The sequence below is a fragment of the Manis javanica genome, chromosome 1, assembly GCF_040802235.1.
Source record: "Manis javanica isolate MJ-LG chromosome 1, MJ_LKY, whole genome shotgun sequence".
Lineage (NCBI taxonomy): Eukaryota > Metazoa > Chordata > Mammalia > Pholidota > Manidae > Manis > Manis javanica.
Genome location: NC_133156.1, coordinates 171,354,473 through 171,370,898, shown reverse-complemented (window position 1 = coordinate 171,370,898; position 16,426 = coordinate 171,354,473).

Sequence of the window (16,426 nt, the reverse complement as noted above, 5' to 3'; positions counted from 1 at the left end):
CCACGTTTAGAGGCAATTTCAAAATGTTAGATTGTTTTGTTAATAAACCAAAATCAAGGGGAATAAGATAATTATTCCTTGAACTCAAATTAGAAAAAGGACAAGGACAAAATCCTAAAGAAGAAAAGAGAAATAAATTAAGAATACAAGCAAAAGTAAAAATATAAATGCTAGAAAAATAGTAGAGTGGATAAATATATGAACTGAGTGTCTCTGAAAAACAAAATCCCTCCCAAAATAAACAAAGCTCTAGAATATCAAATCAAATCAAGAGGAAAGATAAATACCCAAAATTACCATAAGAAAGGCTAGGTCTTCCACTTTGGTAGGACTCATTGGCTGAAGACAAAAGCCCACAGGGAGTGACCTCAGATCATACAGAAATCTGTTTCACTTCTGTCAGGGTGTCCATATTAGGGATTCCTAGCAAGAAGGACTCAGATTTGCAGGGGTAACTTACACATTACTCCTAGGAGTTTAAGAGGAATACAACATATTATTCATTCACCCTCTCCTTCTCTCTTAGGATGAAAACAGAGGTGGACATGAGGTGATACAAAGAACGTAAGAGGTCTGCATCAAGGCGTCATTTTCAGAAACTACCTAAGGACATCCTCCTATGGGGCCAAACACATTATTTGATTTTTATTTAATGTTTATTAAATAGTAATATATATAGTTTGTACTCTAATCAGACCTTGCTCATTAATTCGTTTGATCCTCTTTGCAAATCTCAATTAGACAAAATTACTATCCCCTGTTCTATAGATGAGGAAGGTGTAAGAAGTCAAGTGACTTACTCAAGGTCATAGAACTACTAAGAGACAGCCCAGAACCCAAGCCCAGGCAGCATGACCAGGATCCATGCTTTTGGCCCTTTCACCCTGCATGCTTTCATTGGATCTCAGCCATTTATTAGAGTTCCACATCCCCTCCTTTTTTATGTAAGGAGCAAGGCTTCTTAAGGCTTATATTAGCTTATATCTCAATGAAACTCTCAACATCATATGAGTCAATCAACAGAGCAATAATTTCCAAACCAGTATATAACAGGACACAGCTTTGGGAGATATTAATAGATGTACACTGAAAAAACTGTCAAATATGTGTCAAATGCATTCAAGAAACTCTGCAGACTATACTCCCACCCCAAAGTACACAATGCCTACTACTCTCAAAAATCTTACAGTAAATAAAGCTGCTTAAATTTGGTAAATGATCCTAATTTATCTGAACACAAGACCCTCTGCCCTCCCCAAATCAAAACTCTTCAAATCCCACCCACACACTAGGAAGATACATCATTTCTGAAACAAATAATACATTCTTGGCAGGACAGAGTAAGAATCCCTACCCTCATTACTACTATCATTTAACATTGATCTGTAAGTTCTAGTCAATGAAATAATATAAAAAAATATGGACTAAGACCTATAACTATTAGAAACACACATTTTATTTTATTTTTGCTTCTGTTGCAGTTGCTTGCCTAGAAAATCCAGGTGCATCCACTGAAAACTAGTGAAACCACCAAGAGTTTAATAAGTTGTCCAGTTAAAAATGAATTTACAATAAGTAAAATGTTTCTCTGTTAGTAATAACCAGCTATAAAGCGTCATGTAAAAAATAAATGGTCCACTCACACTAGAACATAGAGCAGGGTAAACAAGACATATGCAGGTCCTATTGAAGCAAACGACCATTCTTTACGAAGAGACATCATTCCACTCCTGTCATAATCAGCAAGTTCACGTTTATTGAGCATTTACTATGTATAGGGCACATTAGAGCTCTCTGTCAGCCTAATCAGTCTTCACAGTAACTCTACAAGGTAGAGCTTACTGTCTCCATTTTACAAATGACTAAACTAACATTTTGTGTCAAAAAGCATAAAAGAAATCTTGAAAAACACTGAAGCAAACTGTGCTCTTAAATGAGGTTATTGTATGCAGTGATAACGTTAACTCTTCCTTGAGTTAATGTACGGTTTTGATAAAATTCCAACCCAAATCCTGATAGAATCTTTTTAACTTGTCATGGTAAATTTACATTTTATCTGAACAACGAATGGGTGAATACAGCCAAGAATAATCTTAAGAAAGAAAAACTAAAGAAATTTTTCTCCAACAGTTCTTAAACCAAGTCAGAAAGCTACTGAAGTGCTAGCCCAGAGAGCTAACACTCAAGACAAATGAGATGTTAGTGTATGATAAAGGCGGTCTTTCAAATCAGTGTGGAAATTATGAGTTATTTAAGAAATGCTGGGGGAATTGGCCTCATGTTCTAGAAGACCAAGGAGTGTGGATGACTGACCAAATAAATGAATAGATCACCATATTCTGTCCTCTGTCGTTAGACTAATTAGCTATCCTTGAAAAGGAACATTTTCAGAAACACTGATAGAAATCATTTAAGGTACAATTATCCTTGTTTTTCTCTTCTGGAGTTGAGGGAGTGGGGAAAATATCGACATTTTCCCTCATCCTCTCCCCTTTTCCCAATGAACACTGGCAGTTTAATGAATATCTACTAACTGTTCAACACCCTAGAAAACATGCCAAGAACACCAGTGAGAATGATGGAGAACAACAGAAGGCAGGAACCAACTCTAAGAGAAGGCATAGGTCAGGGAGGATGGGTCAGCAGGGGAACCTTTGTGTACTGGGAACTTGGACATGTGTAGGACTCTGACGTGCAGAGGACAAAGGGAGGAGAGCAGTGTTCAAAGGAGATGGAAGGAGAGGATGAGGGTGGAGCAGAGTGTGGGTCTGAGGGCCTGGACCAGAGGGCATGTCCAGGGGGCATTGCAGGAGGAGACAGTGTGAGCAGGAAAGTTGGTCAGAGGAATTAGATGAGACAGGAGCAGGTTCAGCAGCAGGAAAGTGACCCAGAAGGACACTGGCCTTAAAGGAAGAAACCCCTGGCATGAGGATGGAGAAGAAGAGGGGGGGAAATGAAATCAAGGGCCCCCCAAGGGAGGCGCATGCTGTGATCCAGGTGTGAAATGGCAGGGGTAAAGCAAAAGCCTGATGATGGTGACAAAATGCAGCAGGCACTTTAAAGCAGCCCTCTCTGGGACAGACGGAGTTATGTGACATATTTTAAGCACCAGGAATACAATGAAATGCAGGACCCAGGTTAGTATCCACTAGAAATAAAATCTTCCATCAGGGTCACAGTCCAGCCTCTCTCCAAAGGAAAAAAAGAAGTCCTGCTCACAGAAGCCTTTCCTCCTTCCTCAACTCCCCCTGGGGGGTAGGCGCTCACCAGAGTCACTCCCTTTAGTTGGGGGTCTTAATCCAACTGTACCTTCAATGTGTCTTAAAAGAAAAAAATGTACACGTGTACTTATTCATAAGAAAGCCTTGGTGTCTTGCCAATGGGCTTCAGCCCTGAAAGTTCACTTACAGATTCAATGAGACCAAAGAAATGACAGTAAAATGTTCTTGGGTGAAAGGGTTTATACCCAACTCTATTCCCATGGTGGCAGGTCAGTCACTGGAATCCCGTCCAGTCGGAGCGAGTCTGCATGCAGCAAGCCGGTCTCTGCCTCTGGGCCTCTCTGACCCCTGCAGCCATCTCAGTCTCTATCCTTGGTGCTGCCACTACTCCAGTCTCTGCTCTCTGGCGGCCTCTCCAGCCCTGCAGCTGTGCCACTATGTCACCCAGAGCCCTGGGCAGAGCTCTTTATATAGAGTCAGTAGCAACGTATTACCCACACATGTGTAGTGGTGAGCTAGCAGACCAGGGCCAGGTGAGAATCCTGGCCATAGGAACCTTCACTGCATCCACACTTGGGCTTTAGCTTTCTTTCTTCACCATAAGAGGAAACCAGGAAAATAGAAATGAGTTAGCTGAATCTTATGTGTGTCTGACACCAAATACCTGTGCAACTTTGAACAAGTAACTTCTGAGTGTCAGTTTCTTTATTTGTAAAAAAGGGTACTGTTTCCTGACTTTCAGTGTTACTGTGACAAGTAAAGAAAAAATATATATGTTAAAACTGTCAACCTAGTGTCAAGTGCATAGAAGATAATAAATATAAAGGACCTGTTACTAAAAACTATAAATAATGCTTTTGCATATTGGGTCAATGTTCTCTAAAGAGTGATATTTTCCTTCTCCTACAGGTTCATTTATAACAAGAGCCCCTATGACCACCACACACATACAATTGGTTGGTTTCTTTTACTTTAATGTAATAGAATTGGGATTATATCCTTTTATTGAGTTAACACCCTCTCTCCAAGAGGGACACTACCAAATATAACCACTCTTTAGAAGAGTTTGATGAAATAATTTGCTGTAATTAGTTTTCCCAGGGGAAAAACGAATAAGAGGCTCTCGTCAGGTGTTAGGGCTCGGCAGTTTCTCCAGCTGACTCAAATTCCACTATTTATTTTATGCATCTGGAGGGTAAATGGAAGCATCTCTAGCATCCGTTTTCTCCAGGCTGTCTTCAAAGAGGTTTAATAGAGGATTAGGAGCTTAAATAGGTTTCCAACTGTTAGAAGTAGTTTTCTCATTTTTCATGTTGACATTCTCAAAACCAATTTATATTCTTGACCTTCTGGCTTGCTGCTCACTCTGAAATGCAAGGCTTGCTTCAACTAGAAGGAAGAAAGGACTGTATTTCTCCCTGTGATCTCCAGAAGGTTCACCCACTGGATACTTGTTAAGTACCCACTGCATATACACAGAGCTGGGATAGGAACTAAAGAAAATTCAAAGACATGAGTGTTGTCATTTTGTTGGAAAAAGTAGAAAGTTCTATGTGAATCAGTGAGCTTCATTCTGAGAAACAAAGTAAGAGAAATTGAAATGTTTTGTAAGATTGTGGGAGAGATAAAAAACATAGAAGCCAAAAGAAAAAAAGAACTGTAAAAATCTCAAAAAATGTTTCTTAAACCTGGCTTCCTATCTGAATCATTAGAGGCTCTTAAATCTCCCAATACCCAAGCCATACCCCAAATCAGTTCAATCAGAATCTCCAGCACTGGGACTTGGCTCTAAATATATATTTTTAAATCTCTCAAGATGATTCCAATATGCAGTCAGGATTGAGAACTAAAAATGTAGAGCAAAGATAAAAAGGGTCCTGGAAGGTCTGGAGTCAGGTGAGGTGGGGGTGGAGAGGGAGTGGGAACAATCCTGATTTGAGTACTAAATGCATTTTATTATTCTGATGGTGAAAATTATACCCTATAGAGCAGTAAGTACAGGTAGCTTCTATGGTTGAGGAGTCCTGCAGAAAATACACAGTTCCCATGGTTACAGAGGAAGGTTGATTCATGTTAACCAGCAGGTTTAACAGCATCCATGACTGGTTATGTGGTTATGTGGCTATGGAATTTAACTGTCACCATTATGCACATTTGCTCTTGGGAATTCCATACACCTGTAAACATATGAATAGAAGCAAAGAAGGAACCTCAGATTAGTCAAATACATGTGGGAGAGGAGGGGCATGAGAGACAATAACAACTGAAGGAGAAGGGCCCTGGGCCTGGGCCAGTGAAGTTTGCTGGGTATCGCATGGTAGGGTGATGACAAACACACCATGGTCAATAAAAGTGGATGGTCATTGGGAGACCATGAAGGATCAGAGGAATTCCATGGAAGATGACTTCATCTCCCATCAAGGATTCCACCTTCACTTTCTTGCTACCTAAAATCCCACCACTGGAAATGTCCCTCTTCTTTATATACAATCACAGAAAACATAGACTGTTGTAACTGGAAAACAATTTTGTCAATCTCTGATAAAGTTAAAGGCACATAGCCTAAGATTTAGTGATTCTCCTTAAAAATAAAAACAGTAGTGATATTCTAGATACACATTCTGTATTGTCTGGCATAAAGAGGGAAGTCTACTATTTGGAGTAGATAAATAATACAGTATATTTTCACATGAAATTATATGTAGCATTTAAATGACAGATATTCAATAAACAATATGGATAAAGCAAAATTCTGAATGAGAAAGACAAGTAGCAAAATAATATATACAAGATATACTATTTTTTAAAAATACCACAAAACAATACAATCTAAATATTTATGGCTTAATATGTACGTAGCATATGTATAAGAGTTTTTCTAGCAAAAGGGAGAAAGAAATATTATTAGGCTGAATACAATGGGAGCTTTAACTATTACTTCAAGGTTTTGGTTCTTAAAAAACCAATCTGCAGCAAATACAATAAAATGTTAACCACTGTCACATCTGGAAAATAGATACTGTACTTAACCATATGCATTTAGTATTGACTGATAAACATGAATGATAAGGGAAAGTTTCTGTGTAATTTCCAGTCATTTAAAAAAGCAATCCAAAACTAACAATGTTTCCTGCTTGCTGCCACTTGTCATCCAACACATTTTGTACAGCACCTTAAATCCACTTGCTAATTTGTGGGTGCAATTGCATGGTTATTTTAATGCACATTTCACAGTTAAAGAAACCTAAGCTTATGGAAGGCAAGGGACTTGCTCTAGATCTGGGAGTTAAGACACAAAAGGTATCTTCTGACTATTCCTCCTCCCAAAGGCTCCTTAAGGAACTGCTGCTGCGGCATGTGGAATGCATTTTTACACAGATGCAGTATCATCAGTGGCAATGAGTTTTCCAGGCAAGTCCTTTAACCTCTGGCTCAGAGAGACTGGCAGTGACGAGCCAGGAACAGTGTTCTCCAGAACCTGGATGCATGCAACTTGATTTCATGGCATGTAGACAGGCAATTAGGCAGCTTTTGACTCCAACTATGAGACCCATTCCTCCTCCATTTGCGTTTAATTCTTCTGATAATTTACAAGAGAAAGTATTAATTAGTTTAGTATATTTATGTACTTAACACCTTCTAAGCCTTGGCAGATTGTCACTTGAAGTAAGAGGGCTTAGGTCTCAGACTCAGCATTTCAGCAGGTAGAAGGGTCTAGCTTGAAATTAGCAATAAGGTGTGTGTTTATTTTTACTGTTACTTTCTCTTTTTGGCAAGACATACTAGTTTTCCATTGTGGAGGCAACCAGTTTTTCTTTTTAAATGAATGTATTTCAGTTTTAACAGTATATCAATGTAAAGAAAAATACCAAATAACAGTATGCTATTGGCTTGGTATGTGAGAGTTTGAAAATGGGCTATGGTAGGGTATGGGCTTCAGACTGGTCGGCATGTATGTCACAGGTGTGCTCCGGGAGAGCCCTTTGCCTCTCCATGGCATGCATCCAGGTTCTGGAGACCCCCTGCCTTCTCCAAATCTCAGCTGCACTAGGCTTGTTTCAGTTCCTTACATAGGCTAACTTTTGTTTCCACTTTGGCCTGAGCTCGTTCCTCTGCCTGCAATACTCTCCATCTAAGTTCTCAGTCCCCTCGCTCACAATACCTATTCATTCCTTATTTCTCAACTTCAACATAATTTTCTCAGAGTGGATTCCTGATTAAATCAGACATCCTGCTCTGCATCTCAAAATGGCCTGTTCCTTTCCTTCCTCACCCTTCTCCTAAGTAATTGCAGCTGTGCTTGTGTAGTTAGCTGGCTGATCACTCTTTCTTCCATGACAGCATGAACTCATGGGCAGAAACTGTATCTATTTTCTTACCACTGCTTCCATGGCTCAGCACGGGGGGCAGAGGCAGAGCTTCCAGTGAACAGAAGGTGAATAGATGGCAGAGCATCAACAAGTTCCTACAAAGGTAAATCATTTTTTCCATCCACAGGACAGTGTTTGTTTCAGGGTAAAATGCTTTTGTTTGTGGATCTCTCTTTATGCTGAAAATGTATAAGGTTTATCACTTGATCAAAGATCAGGAACTTAATTTCTGTGGGCCTGTTTTGGGAACTGAGATAATATCTGGCTTTTTCTTTTTCTGTTTTTCATAAGATTGTGGTAATGGTCAACTGCTTTAATACATGCCTAAGTATTCCATAAATTTAATGGGCTAAAATAATTATTTTTAGTTTTTTAAACAATGTACCCCACCCTGTATCTTCAAAACCCAGCATGCCATCCTTAGGAGCCTTGGAAATGAATTTCTAAATCAAGCACTTCCAGAATGTGAAAGGGCCTCCATCCTCATGTATTTATTGATTGATTCACTTATAAGCACCTAAAATGGGACAGTATCTTTGAGAAATACTGGAACTATTAAGTTAAAGGATGTCTGTGCTTGGAGACAGACATACCACCAATAAGTGCTCTGAAGTCCTCCAGGCTCTAGATAGAGGACGGAGGGAGTCCTGTGTCAGCACGCTCCTGTGGGACGTATTGAAGAGACCTGTTAATGTTGGACCTGCAGTTATAGGCTAGGTTAAGAACATTTACAAGGGATGCTAAGGGACCCAGGACTAGAAACAGTTACCACTGTAGGGTTAGAGAGTTGAGGGAAGAGACAATTGCACAGGAGCCCAACGGAGAGCTAGATCCATTGAAGAAGGGCCAACTAACAAAGAGCTGTGGCTGCAGAGAAGGCACACACGGTCAAGGAAGCAAGAAAGAAGCCCCAACACCTTTCCATTTCCCTCTCAGATCTCCCATCAGGCTCCCATTGACCAACCCAGTGGGAGACAGCAGGGGGAGCTGGGTGATATCATTCATAGATGTCAACATCTCAGGGAGTGGAGCAGGAGCTAGAAGGGCAGAGAATAACAGAGGCCCATGTAAAATAACCAGCACAGAACTTCCACAGAAAGTTTTTGTCTCCACTTGGAACAGCCAAAGGGGCCTCAGAGGAAAAGAGACTGTATTTGCTTCCCAGGGCTGCTATAACAAAGCACCAAGTGCATGCAGTAAAACAAGAGAAATTTATTCTCTCCCACATCAGGAGGTTAAAAGTCTGAAATTAAGGTGACAGCAGAGTCATGCTTTTCCTCTAAATCTCTTAGGGAAGGAATCTTCCTTGCCTCTTCCTAGTTTCTAATAGTTGCCAGCAGCCCATGGCCATCTGTGAAATCTCTGCCTCAGTCATCACACAATCTCGTTCACTATGTGTATGTCTCCAGGTCTTCACATGCCTTCTTATAAAACACCAGTTGCTGAATTTAGGGCCCACCTAATCCAGTATGATCTCATCTTAATTACATCCACAAAAACTGTTTCCAAATAAGGTCACATTCGGAGGTCTAAAGGGGACATAAATTTTGGGAGATGCTGTTCAACCCACTTTGAGCTAAATCTTGACAGTTCACAGATACCCAGCAGGCATACTAGGGTGCAGGACATGGTGCTCTCACCACAGCATGCGGACAACCAGCAACCCTGTCCCCACTAAAAAGTCTACTGTCCACAGTGAGTTTCATGCCTGTTCCAAAGAAACCATGAAAATCCCTGTCCATAAGGGGACAGGAGGGCAGCAGCTGGTTCATGAGCTGCTGGCTGCTGGGACCTCTTGGTGTAAAAAGTTAGAAAAGACTCAATCTTGGAGTGTGTTCATCTAAAGTGTTCTGAGTATTGAACTGGACCTAAATGGAAATGATGTCGTGAAATCACTTTTACAAAAGACAGGAAGGGACAGTGTTCATAGGAGTCAAAAAAAAAGGAGGTCAGAAGGAGATGCCAGTCTAAGAGGGTTAGAAGAGATTGCTTTCCCTTTATTAGGTGAAGTCTGGCTAGCAGAGTCCCCAGCTGTTGTAGGAAAGTGAGGAATAGGCTGGTGACCCTCCATCAGAGTCTGCAGTGGGAAGCTCCGTTCTCTGAGGAGCTGCTTTTTCCTGAGCCTCCAAATAAATACTCTGATTTTAAAATAAGCCAAAATGAAGCAACCAGAGTAAAGAAGTGTCACTGAGCATAGTGAGAAAGCGGTGTGCTCCAGGACACATCACCTGAGCAGGATGAGATCTTACCAAACATAGAGAAAGATATTGACAGGTTTCCTCACATTTCTTCTCTCTTGTGACCAACCAGGACAATCCAATAAGTATTAAGAAATAGTAAATATATTGGTCACATTTTTCTAGCAATGGTTAGATGGAAAGTATGAGGCTGAATACAGACCAGGGTATTTGTGACACTTGTTGGAAATGCATGACAAATCCATTTCCCAGTATCTAGAGCAGTGTCTCCGTTAGCAGAGCATTTAGCAACTTTACAAACTGCATTCCTTGAAGACTCAGCCATGTCTGGGGAGGGGCAGAATAAAGTAGAAAGAAGGACACATTTAATATCAGGGTGAGGGACAGGCTTCCACGTAAGATTTTGTGTTAACAAATGGTACAGCTACGACGCGTGCTCAGAGAGTGAATCACAAGAAGATGGTTCTATCACCACCTCTACTGCTGGAAATTCTGTGAACACAGATGACTCACTTTACTTCTTCGTGCTGCTCACAATTCATTGAGAAAAGGGCAAGAATTAAACAGTTACAAAGATGCTTTGTAAAGGTAAGAGCATTACCTGAGTAGCATTAGCATCATCGTAGTCATCAGCACCACTGTCACAGTTTGACGTCTAAGGCTTATCTTTCTTTAACTGCCCTATTCTCACTCAGTTCATCTTCCTGTTACTGCTATAGCCAGACCTTCAGTTTCAGCCCATGTAAGTATAGTTCATCCAAGTACCCACTTTCATTTTTATTTGCTGGTTTATCCCAAGCCTGTCACTGGATTGCAGTATCCAGACCATGTCCGTTTGTTCACCCTGCATACCTAGTGTCATAATGCCAAGAACACAGTAAGTGCTGAGCAGGTATTTGCTGAATAATGAGTGAATCTAGTGTGGTCTGAAAGTGGGTGATTTAGCACCAATTTCTGGTTAGTGATCTTAGCAATCAAACTACACAGAGTCTAATGCAATTTCTGATGCCCTGAATGCACTTTGATATCTTGAAAGATCCTTGATTATTTCATTAAAATAAACAGCCACAACTCACTGGCAAAAGAGTAAGGGTCCACTAACTGGTTTCCCAGTTTCCAATCCCTTCTTTACCTAGTATAGCCTCCCTTCTGCCTCTACAGATAATCCTTCAAATGAAAAATTTGGATTTTCCAGTCCCCTTCTAAAAATCCTATGTACCAGGCACTCATTTATTTATTTATTCATTCATCAAGGAGACATTAGAAGAATGAGAGAAAAATACAGAAAAAGATGAAAAACAAGAAAGAGAAAAGTATAGCTTTTCAGAGTATTAGAGACATGCAGATGACAGACAGTCAGCCTAACCAGCTTGGACAGTGTTTTCAAGGCAAACCGTTAGGAAAGAAGCTGTGAAATGAAATGAATGCTACATCCAGACACAACCCCAGGAGGCTGACTCTCCTGGCAGCAACGCCAGCTGACGGAGCTACAGCCTGACTCCACAATGAAAAGGAGCCCAGAAAGTATTTTTTCATGAAGGGCTATTACTTTTGGAATTTTCAAAACTCTTGAATATGAAGTAATTTAGATTTCTGGCAGTCAGCTGAGAGAGCAGTCTCCATGTTTTACAATGGATGAGTAATGAATGAGTGAATATAATGCTGGTCAGGTAAGAAAATGAGAACAGAGAATGAGGGGCCTATCAAACATAGATCGGACACCAGGTCTAAAAGTAGGAATTAAAAGGGCAAAGAAGAAATAGTGTGGGGAAGGGGATAAAATAAAATGTGAAGCCAGAAATCCTCAGTTTTAGATGATTCACTTATTAGTGGCGTGATCTTGGATATACGGCTAAACCTGGAACTCTGGTTTCCCCTCTGCACAAAGGAGGCAGTCCAGTGGCCCTAGCACCTTCTCTCCTGGTCATCCGCGGAACCACTGAGATAATGCATGCAAACACTTAAACCCTCTACCTGTTTTAACAGCTTTATTGAAATATCATTCACATATACAAGGGACCCACTTAAAATATACATTTTAATAATACTTTTTAGTATATTCACAATGGTGCAACCATCACTATGATCAATTGTAGAAGGTTTTCATCACTTGAAAAAGATCCCCTATAACTATCAGCAGTCACTCTCCCAATTACCTCCCTTCCAGACATTTCTCCCTACCACCAACACCCACAGCACTGGTCAACCACCAGTCTACATTCTGTCTCTAGAGACTTCCCTCAAGGAAGTCTCACTCAAGGAAGGCTAACCCACCTGTCAGCCTCTCTGAACATTTCTTATGAGTGGATTCATATTATATGTGATCTTTTGTGACTGGCTCTTTTCACTTAGCATTGTTTTCAATATTCATCCACATTTTAGCATGTATCAGCCCTTCATTCTTATCTAATTTATTACCTACTAATATTCCCTCCAGGGATATACTATATTTCCTGTAGCCAATCATGAGTTGATGGACTTTGGTTTTTTTGCACTTTTCACTATTATGAATAATGGTGCTGTGAATATTTGTGTACAAGTTTCTGTGTGGACTTATGTCTTAACTTCTCTTGGATGCATACCTTGGAGTGGAATTTCTAGGTCATATGGGAGCTCTATGTCTGACATTTTGAGGAACTACCCATTTCTTTTCAATAAAGCTGCACCACATTACAATTTTTACATTCAAGGCACCTTTGAGGAACACCCAGGAAACCAGTGTTCCTAGACAGAGGGGCAGCGGAGGACTAGGCTCTAAGGAAGTCCCATAACACGGGTCAGATCATGTAGGTCACTGCAGGCCACTGGTATAATTTTATCTTTATTACCAAAAAGCTGGGGGACCATCAGAAGATTCTGATCAGGAAGGTGGCCTGATCTACATTTTAAAGGAACTGTAGTGGTAGCTATGCTGAAAGCAGACTGAAGGGAGAAGGGATTGAAACACAAGGTGTATTATGAGGTTTTTACAATGATCCTCATGCAGAATGTTGATAGCTTGGATCAAAGGAGGTGGAAGGAAATTTCAGGAGTCTGAATATTCCTCCGAGAAAATTGGGAATCATTTTACAACTGCCTCTGTACCACATTCAACATGCGATGGAAAGTTTTACTGATATTTTATTAATATCCTGAATTGGAAGGAATCCACTGGGTTTACAGTTTAACTTGCAGGACACCCATTACAATACAGTTTCTTTGGCACAAATGTTTGTCCCCAGTGTTCTTTTATGCACCATGGTAAAAAATTTGCTGTTTTCTTCACATAGATCCTGCACATTTCTTTTGAAGATCATTTTTAGGAGGGGTTTGTGTGTGTGTCTAATTAGTTATGGCTGATCTAGAGAAGAATTTACTTTTGTGTATTTATTTCTTAACTGGCCATTTGACTCAACTCTCAGTAGTTCTAATATTAACCCTAGGTATTTCAGTTTATTCTTCATGTACTGAGAAATTGATTTATCCATTTCTGCTATTTAGTTGTGTTCATTCTCTACTTGGGTAGGCAAGTTTTAATGGTAAAAGGGATTTGGAATGAATCTTAATACAGGCAGTGGAGGGTGGGTCCCAGTGGTATGTGCCAAGGAGCTCCATGCTCTGGGGAGCAGTGCGAGGACACTAGGGACTCGGGATTATGTCCGTGGTTTGGGGTGGGGAGGGATGGGGCAGAACAAAGCATTAAAGAAAGGAACTGAAATGGGGACTTGGGAGGTGGTATGTGCCAAGGAGCTCCATGCTCTGGGGAGCAGTGCGAGGACACTAGGGACTCGGGATTATGTCCGTGGAGGTTGCGGGATTATGTCCGTGGAACAAAGCATTAAAGAAAGGAACTGAAATGGGGACTTGGGAGGATGTTTAAAACAAGCTCGAATTCCCTAGGATTAGGCTCTTAAGGGAATTTGGAAGTTACCAGGCTGACAGCTTCATTACATCTGTGATGAGAATGAGGTCCAAAAAGAAGGGAATCTTCTGAGGATGCCAAGGAAATGGCTAGGCAGACTAAAATGTGACCGAGATCTTCCACTCTCGCTACCCTGGATGGGGGCCAGCCTCGCCGAGCAGGAGCCAAGACAATAGGAAGCCAGGAGCATATGGGGTCTTTGACTTATCTGAGCACTTTGGTTGGGGAGAGGGTAGAATATCTTCTATCCTCACATCTCCACAGGGTGTTGGATTGGAGAGAGAGGTGGGGAGAGAACAGAGCATACTGACTCATGACTTACTTCTCCTTCTACAATTATTGGATTTGGGGGAAATCCACTTACTTTGCTAGACCTCAGCTATTATCAACTTAAAAGTACAGTATCCATTAAATTGGAGGCTACATCCAGCCCATAGATATGTTTTGATTTTTTTGTGTTTAAAAACAATTTTAATTATTTGACATTGAGAAGTCATGAAGTTTCATATAAAACCTGGATTTCTAGTGTTTCTTTAAAAATGTGAAGCTCTTACAGCACTAGGTCAACTTGCTGCACATTCCTGATTGTCTGTGTCAGTGGTTACCACTCACCATCTGCCATCATCCCTATTTATTCCCTTATTTAGGTTGCCCACCTTGTCCTGGTAGGCTCCTCTAACAGGACCTCACAATCTTCTCAGCTCTCAGGGTCTATAGTCTGTGATGCTCAGAATCTCAGCATGCTCTTGGAAAATGTGTCTCACTCAAGGAAGGCTAACCCACCTGTCAGCCTCTCTGAATGTCTCCCCCTCTCCTCTATGTTGTTTCAAGATCAGCTGATTTCTCCATTTCCCTACTGTCTTTGCACATGTCCTCTTCCTGAAGCCTGGGTACTGGCCTCTTGGCAGTGATTCCAGAAACTTTGCCAGTCATTTGGATGTTCTCTATTTCTTGCCTAAGATAAATGGCCTGGCTTCTGGCTTCTGCTCATCACGGCTTGGGAAGGAGGAAATGACAGACCTGGCTTCCCTGACTCCCTCCTGGAAAAAAATCCCTCTGCTCATTTCACAAACTCCAGGGTAGGAACTACATCAGCAACAAATGGTGGCCATTGTATATCTAAGAAAAAGTGTTGACTCTAGCTGCTCAGCCTACTAGAGGCTCCTGCAGTAGTAAAAAGCAAACAAGCAGAGAATTCATGCAGGTGCAGACAGAGGCCATTATAATCTGAGAGTCCTGTCTAGGGCATGGGTGGGAGAAGAGGAGACAATTTTTAGGAGCAGGAAGACAGGAGACATTTGTGCTTAAGACCAGAATAGAGTTCCAAGAGAATTACCAATTTTTACAGTTTGGGAAAAGGTGAAAGTCATAAAAGCATCCAGGCAAAGACAGGAAGGTCAAAGGCACATCAAGAGTGCCAGGCTGGAGTGGTTATCAGTAAGAGAAAATAAGGTCATTGAGTTGAGTCTAGGATGATGAGAAACAAATCGTAGCCATGAGGCCAAGCTACAAGAAGAAGTAGGCACATTTGGGGACCACCTGCAAAGCAGGTCAGACTTACAACAGAAGCCCCAGGTGGCGGCTCCTTTACGGGAAACTGGCAGGCAGAACTGGCTAATGGTCTAATCTTCCCAAAAGCTTAAAACCAAGTAGAAGAAGGACTGGTTGGCAGACTCAGTGTGGTGCTGACTGGGTGCAGGGGCACCCTGGAACCTACCTTCACCTCTGTGTCTTTGATCATTAAGCACAGAGCAGCAAGGTGCTGCTGACGTTGAGTCAGGATGGGTTTGTTTGGCTTTGGGGGCCTCGTGTGCTCCTCTGCAGGGGATGTTCTTGGGCCCCAGATGGAGCGAGGGGAGACTGGGCACCCAACTAGTAGTTCACTGAGGTTCCAAGTCAAAATTCTATTAGTGGAATCCTACCACCAGACTGTCACCATCTGTCCTAGATACTGAGAGTTTCCCTAGGTCAGGTTCAGAGAGAGGGTTTGCATGACAACCACAAGCTCTCCCGCTTCCTCTGCTCCCGACAGTGCTGTCACTATGTGTGTCTGCCACGCACACAGCCCTGGAGAAGCGGAGGAAGGAATTACAGTGAATGGGCAGAGAGCTGTTTTCTATCCTAAAGCTCCTCTTAGGATCCCTTTCAGCCTCTGTGAGACACAGACTTGAGCTTTGTGCAGCGCTGCACCACCACTTCCAGGGACAGAGCCATCAACAGATAATAAAATCTGTTTGCTCTTACCTCACTTGGAAAGCTATGAATGGATCTCACTTGAGAAGTGAAAACCAGATAAGAAAAAAATCAAGGAAAGAAGAGAGCCACATGAGAGAGAATGTAATCTAACAAACATTTATTGGGTGCCCTTTAGGGGACAGGCCCTGTTAGGTGATAGGGTTACAACGGTGAATGGGATATGGATCTCCCTACCCTCAAGGGGCTCTCAGGATATCAGGAGACACACATGTGCCCGTATTATGACAATTCAATGTGATGAGGACTAGAAGAGAGGTAAGACTTAGCTGTGTTAGGGCAGCGAGGATGAGGGTGGCGAGGGCCATGTGGGGTGAGGGATGAGGCCTGACAGGATAGAAGCTGTCACAGAGAAAACACTGTCTGATAGGACCCTTAAAATGAAGTAGAAGCTTATTTGGGGAAGAGGAGAAAGCATTCCAAATAAAGGCAGAGTATGCCCAAAGGTACAGAGATCTGAAAAGAGTCCTATGTCAGTTTGAC